Source organism: Oncorhynchus tshawytscha, linkage group LG04 (genome assembly GCF_018296145.1).
Source record: "Oncorhynchus tshawytscha isolate Ot180627B linkage group LG04, Otsh_v2.0, whole genome shotgun sequence".
NCBI lineage: Eukaryota > Metazoa > Chordata > Actinopteri > Salmoniformes > Salmonidae > Oncorhynchus > Oncorhynchus tshawytscha.
Genome location: NC_056432.1, coordinates 19975207 through 19984204, shown reverse-complemented (window position 1 = coordinate 19984204; position 8998 = coordinate 19975207). Strand labels below are relative to the sequence as shown.

General features: G+C 41.7%; 1 long non-coding RNA gene across 1 annotated transcript; it reads left to right on the top strand.

Moving 5' to 3' along the window:
* The first annotated feature begins 384 nt into the window (after window positions 1-384).
* On the top strand, window positions 385-6282 carry LOC112249666. The gene is made up of 2 exons (XR_002953379.2): window positions 385-1048; window positions 4834-6282. It is a non-coding gene; the product is annotated as an uncharacterized LOC112249666 (long non-coding RNA).
* The last annotated feature ends 2716 nt before the right edge of the window (window positions 6283-8998 follow it).

Here is an 8998-nt window from a genome sequence, read left to right as displayed (position 1 = left end):
TGGAATGAATGTTGAATTGACCTCTGTGCCCAGTGTGTTATGACCATTGGACAGATCCCAGATCACACCTTTAAAATAGTTGATTGAATCTGTTGTTGCTCCGGGGTTTATCCTGCTTTTCCGGGGGAGATTTTGTCTGACGCGGGGTCTGGTCTGAAAAGAGCTTTTGTCTTCACCCCCCCCCCCACGCTCTGAAAGGAGCACAGGGGGACAGCTTGCCGCCTTGCATACTAAATGTGCAATGCCCGCCTTACCAATTCGTGCAATGACATAGCTGTTTTCATTTCAGGCGGCAGCATTTCAATGTCAGGAAGTTCACTATGATGGTTTTCTAGGGTGTTATATATAACGGGACAGTGTATATTACAGTAGCCTATATGTTCTTGGAGTTAGCCTATACACCACAGTGTGTGAGAGAGAAAGCCATTGATGGGATGTTCTTGGAGTTAGCCTATACACCACAGTGTGTGAGAGAGAAAGCCATTGATGGGATGTTCTTGGAGTTAGCCTATACACCACAGTGTGTGAGAGAGAAAGCCATTGATGGGATGTTCTTGGAGTTAGCCTATACACCACAGTGTGTGAGAGAGAAAGCCATTGATGGGATGTTCTTGGAGTTAGCCTATACACCACAGTGTGTGAGAGAGAAAGCCATTGATGGGATGTTCTTGGAGTTAGCCTATAGGCTACTTAAAATAGCTGAATCTCCTTGGTGCCTGAGCAGCGAGAGGGAGGAGAGGGAGAGAGGGAGTGTGCGACATCACAGTGATCCACATTGACAGTGACATCACTACTCAACTAACGGGTGGGACTTCGCAGGCTTTCTCATTCCAGCAGTGTGCTGTGGATATTGAATCACTACCTAACTGTCAAGAAAATGTGCCTGGTACTTGGTGGCAACTGCCTTGTCAAACAATAAAAATGCACTTTTGTGCCTTTAACTTTATTCCTGAGACTGAAACAGAATCCGTTGCAGAGTCTGCTCGACGTTGGATCTGTGTATATGTTGATTCCGGATGGTGCGATCTGCTGAATGTAGCGGGAACAGGTGAGTGAGTGAGCGAGGGTTTGTGGGCGCATTTTTTAAGTGCCTATTGGTCTAAGTTATTGATGATGACTATCATTAGAATAGAACAAGTTGAACAACAGTAGCACAAAATGTTTTTCTCAGATTTTCCCACACTGTGACGGAAACTGTAATTTATAGAGTGGTTTTAGGTATTATCAACAGTAAAATACTCTGAGATGTTTTACTGAAGCATACTGTAAATGATGGTACATTGTGGGAAATTTGCTGTATTTCCAATGGTGCTGTAATTCCACCCCACAGAATACAGTACCAAACCAAATCTATGGATCGCTAAAAATCTTTAGACCACTAGTGGGTCCGTGGTATTGTTGTTTCTGGCTCATTAACCCTTTACACTCGTGGGAATTTGGCCTATATGGATAAATTGAATTCATATGATTTTATTATGATCCCCGTTAGCCGAAGCCAATGGTGACAGCTAGTCTTACTGGGGTCCGATACATAACGAAAAATACATTACTGACAAAATACTTTACAAATTACATACATTAAAAAACATTAACATGTCGTGTGCATGTGTGTATCTATCAGTTACACATACATGTCAATACATGCACACATATAGTAGGTCACAGTTGTGTCATGAGATATTGCTGTATTTGTTTTAAAAAACAGATTTGCTGCCCTCTTGCACTATATGAGATGGAAGGGAGTTCCATGCAATCATGACTCTGTATAATACTGCGCGATTCCTTGAATTTGTTCTGGACCTGGGGACTGTGAAAATACCCCTGGCGGCATGTCTGCTGGGGTAAGTGTGTGTGTCAGTGCTGTGTGTAAGTTGACTATGCAAGCAAATTGGAATTTCCAAAACATTGTTTCTTATGAAAACAAGAAGTCTATCCACAAATCTTAGCCAAGAGAGACTGGCATGCATAGTATTGATATTAGCCCTCTGACTATAATGAAGAGCAAAACCTGCTGGTCTGTTCTGGGCCAGCTGCAGCTTAACGAGGTCCTGACCATTTGAATGGATAATAATCCAGATAAAACGTAACCCTGCAGGACTTGCTTTGAGGAGTGTGGTGTCAAAAAGCCAGAGCATCTCTTTATCACAGACAGACCTCTGCCCATCTTTACAACCATTGAATCTATATGTTTTGACCATGAGAGTTTGTAATCTAAGGTAACAACAATAAATGTAGTCTTCTCAACTAACTCAACAGCCACACCATTCATTACCAGATTCAGCTGAGGTCTAGAACTTGGGAAATGTTTTGTACCAAATACAAAGCTCTTAGTTATGGAGATGTTCCGTTCTAATTCTAATTCTAAAACTGACTGCAACTGGTGATTTCACTAGCTGTGGTTGCTGATGCAGATAAGGTCGAATCATCAGAATACATAGACACACAAGCTTTGTTTAATGCTTGTGGCAGGTCATTGGTAGAAATAGAGTAGAGTGCCAAAAGAGCTGCCCTTCAATTCACCTCATTTGACATGTTTAACATGAAAGAAGCTTCCATTAAAGAAAACCCTATGTGTTCTATCAGAAAGATACAGTGCCTTCAGAAAGTTTTCATACCCCTTGACTTCTTCCACATTTTGTCATGTTACAGCCTGAATTCAAAATGTCTACACACAAATCTATACAAAGTATCCCATAATGACGAAGTGAAAACAAGTTTGTTTTTGTTTTTTTTCAAATTTATTGAAAAAAATAATCAAATAATATCTAATTTACATAAGTATTCGCACCCCTGATTCAATACTTTGTGGAAGCACCTTTGGCAATGATACCCAGCTGTGAGTCTTTCTGGGTAAGTCTCTAAGAGCTTTCCACACCTGGATTGTGCATTATTTGCCCATTATTCAAATCGGTGGTTGATCATTACTAGACAACCATTTTCAGGTCTTGCCATAGATTCAAGTAGATTTAAGTCAAAACTGTAACCCGCCCACTCAGGAACATTCACTGTTTCTTAGTAAGCAACTCTACTGTAGATTAGACTTGTGTTTTAAGTTACTGTCTTGCTGAAAGGTGAATTCATCTCGCAGTCTACAGTCTCTGGTGGAAAGCAGACTGAGATAGGTTTTCCTTTAGAATTTTGCCTGTGATTAGTTCCATTCCGTTTCTTTTTTATCCTGAAAAACTCCCCAGTCCTTAACGATTACAAGCATACCCATAACATGATGCCGACACCACTATGCTTGAAAATATGGAGAGTGGTACCAGCATGCAATTCCTCCACATCAACACCAGTGGCACCACTGACAGTCTTACAGGGATGTGCAACTACAGTCCTCGGGGGCCGGAGTGGTGTTACACTTTTTCTCCATCCCTAGCAAACAAAGCTGATTAAACTAATGTTATTCTAAACTGAAGATCATGATTAGATGATTATTGGAGTCAGCTGTGATATCTGGAGCTGGGACAAAACTGTGACACCAATCAGGCCCTCGAGGACTGGAATTGCGCATCCCTGTAACAGGACGTGTGTCATCCTCAATAGATCCAATACGCACCAGTCCACCAAGTAGGATCCCAAAAAGAATGAATGACTGATGTGTGAAACATGATGTGAGATGATCATTAACTCTGCGCTACTACTTTGCATTCTCTAACACTACCACAGTTCAGATCGGAAGTGAACAGACTCAAGAATGAATGTATATTGATGCAAACCATTTGGCTTTCCATACTGTATGTTGCACATGAAATGACTCCTTTAAAATGATAACCTCTATTACCAGGAGTCAATCAAGTGCATCATTGCCACGACCCTTATTCAAAAAAATACCTGTCTTGATTACGATTGGCTGAGAGTGGCAGGGAGAGAGGAGAGAAGTTTGAAATTAGTTTGCCTCACTCAGTCCATGCATGGAGAAATGTGTGGCCTCATTGGAATGCATTGTAGAGGGATGCATAGAGAGATTAATGAGTTGGTTCTCTATATTGAAGTGTGATTGGAATATCATTCACTGACACAGCAACCACCACACACCCACTCAGACACACACATACAGGCCCAGGTTGATATCAACACATTCACAAACCTGCATCTAAACACACACTCACTCAGACACACACATACAGGCTCAGGTTGATATCAACATATCCACAAACCTGCATCTAAACACACACTCTCTCAGACACACACATACAGGCCCAGGTTGATATCAACATATCCACAAACCTGCATCTAAACACACACTCACTCAGACACACATACAGGCCCAGGTTGATATCAACATATCCACAAACCTGCATCTAAACACACACACACTCACTCAGACACACACATACAGCTCAGGTTGATATCAACACATCCACAAACCTGCATCTAAACACACATTCACAGGGTCCACTACACAAACAAATAAGAATTTGCAGTTAGATTACATATTTATAATATCTGTAGATTACATTTGGACATGTTTTAAGTATTGTGGACTCTTAAGAAGACTGCTTTCAGTGTTTGAATCAAGTTCAATGACATCTATTGCTCTTAAGACACCTCATGTAGTGAATCAGCTGTTAGTGATATGGTCATCCATCCCCAGTTAAAACCTGTAGTGTGCTAGTCTGGCCTGGAGAACAGGTCCCCTTAGGAAAGTGCATGATCACCTTGAGTACATTGTCCCCTCTCCGGGAGGTCCGGACCCGGGGAAAGACTGCCCATTATCTCAGTGTGTACTATATGTTTGTGTGTAAGACGGTTGTTCACATAGGTGCATCAACATGTTTAAAATGTGTGTGTACATGTTCATGCATTAAATCTCACATTTTCCTCTTTGCTCAGGGGCCACTTGTTGGGGCTAACACAAGAGACAGCAGAGTATGAAGCCCACAGTGGACCGTGGACTAGGATGTGCCAGTAAACCTCTGAGTCGGGCTTGAGTGGAACTTGGAGGATTTGTATTCATAGAACTTGAAATTTAGTGTGAACCAGGACGCTGACCATGGAGACAGAGCTGAGCACTGGTCTCTCTGCATGGACCATCATGGCCATTGTGTGTAACTCTGTAGTGGGCATCCTCACCCTTATCCTCTTCGTCATCCTCTACAAGGCCTGCAAGGTGCCCTCTTGCCAAGAGAGGTCAGCAGTGCTGACAGTAGCCCGGGAGCAGAAATGAGGGGCGAGCAGAAATGCTTACTGACTACAGCCTGATGATGTATGCACAGAGGAAAAACACTTCTTGGCCAAACAGACTGCCACTGACTGTTAACTAACACAATGAGTGAACACTAAAAAACCAATGTTTCGGGGTCCTTATCTGTCAAGTCATTCTCTCCATCGATCTCTCTATCACCCCCCTCTCCACACCTCTTTCTTTCTGCCTCTCTTTGTCTCTCCCTACCACATTACGTAAACAAAAACACCAGCATAAATCCTCTTATCTCCTTGGCTCTGCTCTGGGACTGTCCATCTGTCAGTCTGTTTATACTCAGCAGTCTGGCCTCCCCCTGCTCATCTGCACTAAACCACAATCTGGGGAATGAGGAAAAGGGTAAATGAGAAAGGAAATGAGGAGAGAGAGAGGGAGTGATAGAGGGAAAGAGAACAGCCCTCATCTCATCAGAGACAACTTGATGTTGACTAACTGGAGAAATAATGATGCCAGGGATAGTGAAATAGACCACAAGAGAGACAGAGCAGAGAGGGAGATAGAGAGATAGATGATGCCAGAGATAGTGAAATAGACCACAAGAGAGACAGAGCAGAGAGGGAGATAGAGAGATAGATGATGCCAGGGATAGTGAAATAGACCACAAGAGAGACAGAGCAGAGAGGGAGAAAAGGATGTTTTGATGAGGTGTTGTTTACTAAAAGAACGCTCAAGGCAAACTGTGACTTCGAAGTCTCCAGCACCCACAGATCAACTCTCAAGGGTTTATGAAAAACAACGACTGAGGGAAATGAAAGGAAAACTCTCATATGTCTGTCTGCCACTGAATGGGCTCCTATAAAACACAAAAGTATTGTTATTTATAGACAAGCTTCCAAAGGAGTGACACTCAAAGAGATAATGAGACTCAATGTGACTATTTTAAAAAGTCTCCTGTAGCTAACGGTGGTGTAACGCAGAAAATCAAAATGACTTCCTGAAACAGATGGATCTACCATGTACTGTGCCATGTCATTCAGCATTCCATACATGTAATTATGACGGTGATGCTGTTCTGTAAGAATCATGGACATGGACATTTTCATTGTATTTTTTATTAACTCAATAAAATGTTTTACCTATGTGTACCTTTGGGGGTGTATATTACTGACCTACATAAATCATGTCACCACAACCAGCACAAAATTACAACCATAACATTGTGTTAACAGTGCATGATTATCCATCACAATATTGGAAGGAAAGTGCAACTATTACAATGTGGTAAAGACAGGAGCCAGCAGGTCTTGAAGCACGTTTTCCATAGAGTGTGCATCTCATTAGTGTGTGTCACTACTGTCGGAGCTTTAAGTTGCTGAATTAGCCTGAATTATCTCTGGAAACCTATGAAAAAACAACTGTGCAGGTTCTCACCGCTCAATAATATTTCAGGACCTCTGAGCTCCGCAGGTCATTCAGTGTCTCATGTTCATGTGCTCCAGCAACTCCTGATTTACAAATGAATCACTGTTACTGGAGGATACACAGTCAACTCATAGCAATTAGATAATAAGCCTTGTAGCCTATACACACACACACACAGGTTAACATCTTCCACACAGCTTTAAGGCTTCATGACAGCTAACCTGTTGTGAGGTTTGACTCCTCGATTGATCTTTCCCTCTTTTGAGATACCCTAGCAAACCTCCTAATCTATATTACTAGAACACTGCTTGAGAGTGCAGTGGAGTTCCTCCCGTGCAGTGGACATCTCATCCATTGCCTCCTCGGTTCCATCACTCTTCCTCTATCTCTCTACACAACTGTCTTATCTTTGATCCCAACCTGTTCTTTTGACATTCCTGACTCCTTGACTGTTTGCTTGCCAGTTTGCAGTCGATACAGTCTGATTGGTGTCTCTAACTCCTCTACACTCCATAGCTTTGAGCCCTTACTTCTGTGTGTGAACGGAACAGTCCACACAGTTCTTCAGACAGAATGTCAGAGGCCTTTGGTGATGTGTTGTTCTGCTGCTTGGCGGTATTTCACTCACCCGAGGCTGGGTTGAATTCTCTCTCTTTTTCTCTCTCTCTCTCTTTTTCTCTCTCTCTCTTTCTCTCTCTCTTTCTCTCTTTCTTCTCTCATAGGACATGAGCCCTAGGACCATGCATCAAGACTACCTGGCCTGAGTCCACCTGTCCACAGTCCACCTGTTCATGCTGCTGCTCAAGTTTCAACTGTTCTGCCTGTGGCTATGGAACCCTGACCTGTTCACTGGATGTGCTACCTTGTCCAGGACCTGCTGTTGAAGAGGACTGGCCACCCCTCAAAGCCTGGTTCCTCTCTAGGTTTCTTCCTAGGTTCTGTCCTTTCTAGGGAGTTTTTCCTAGACACTGTGCTTGTACATCTGCATTGCTTGCTGTTTGGGGTTTTAGGCTGGGTTTCTGTCTAAGCACTTTGTGACATCGGCTGATGTAAAAAGGACTTTATAAACACATTTGATTGATCGGTTGATTGATTGATTGATTGGTGGCACCTTCATTGGGGAAGACAAACTCATAATAATGACTGAAACAGAATACATGGAATGGTATCAAACACATGGTATCAAACTCATGGTATCAAACACATAGTATCAAACACATGGTATCAAACTGTCAAGAGAATTTTCAATCCCAATGACAATAACTATCAATCAATCAATACATTTGACCAAACCCCGAGGTTTGTAAGACTGTGGGTATAATAATAATTAGGCAAAGACTCAGCTTTATGCAAAAGGTCTGTACAGTTTATTCAGAGAACGTTCTAAAGGCAAAAACCTGAGAAAAATCCAACCAGGAAGTGGGACATCTTTGGTTTGTAGTTTTTCAAAGCTTGGCCTACCAAATACACATTGAGATATGGATAAAGTTGCACTTCCTATGGCTAACACTAGATGTCAACTGTCTTTAGAAACTGGTTTGAGGATTCTACTATAAAGGAGGGGCTCATAAGAGCTCTTTGAGTTAGTGGTCTGGCAGAGAGCCTTGGTCTCATGACGCACGCTCCCGACAGAGTTACCTCTCGTTCCAGTGCTTTTCTGAAGACAAAGGAATTCTCCAGTTGGAACATTATTGATGTTTTTTGTTAAAAACATCCTAAATATTGATTTCTATACATCATTTGACATGTTTCTAAAGGACTGTAATGGAAATTTTGGAGTTTTTGTCTGGATGAAGTACCTGCGCCTCATGAAGATGGATTACTGGGCTGAACACGCTAACAACAAGTGGCTATTTGGACATAAATGATGGAAATTTATGGAACATATCAGTCATTTATTATTGAACTGGGATTCCTGGGAGTGCCTTCTGATGAAGATCATCAAAGGTACGTGAATATTTATCGTGTTGTTTCTAACTTTGTTGATTCCAAAATGGGGGATATTCCTCTGGCTGTTTTGGGTTCTGAGCGCCGTTCTCAGATTATGCTTTTTCCGTAAAGTTTTTAAAAAATCTGACACAGCGGTTGCATTAAGGAGAAGTCTATCTTTAATTCTGTGAATAACACTTGTATCTTTTATCAACGTTTATAATGAGTATTTCTGCAAAATCAACGGATGTTTTGGAATCAAAACATTACTGCACGTAAGGCGCCAATGTAAACTGAGATTTTGGGATATAAATATGCACATTATCGAACAAAATATATATGTATTGTGTAACGTGATGTCCTATGAGTGTCATCTGATGAAGATCATCAAAGGTTAGTGATTAATTTTATCTATAGTTCTGCTTTTTGTGACTCCTATCTTTGGCTGGAAAAATGTCTGTGTGTTTTTTCGACTTGGCTATGACCTAACATAATCATATGTTG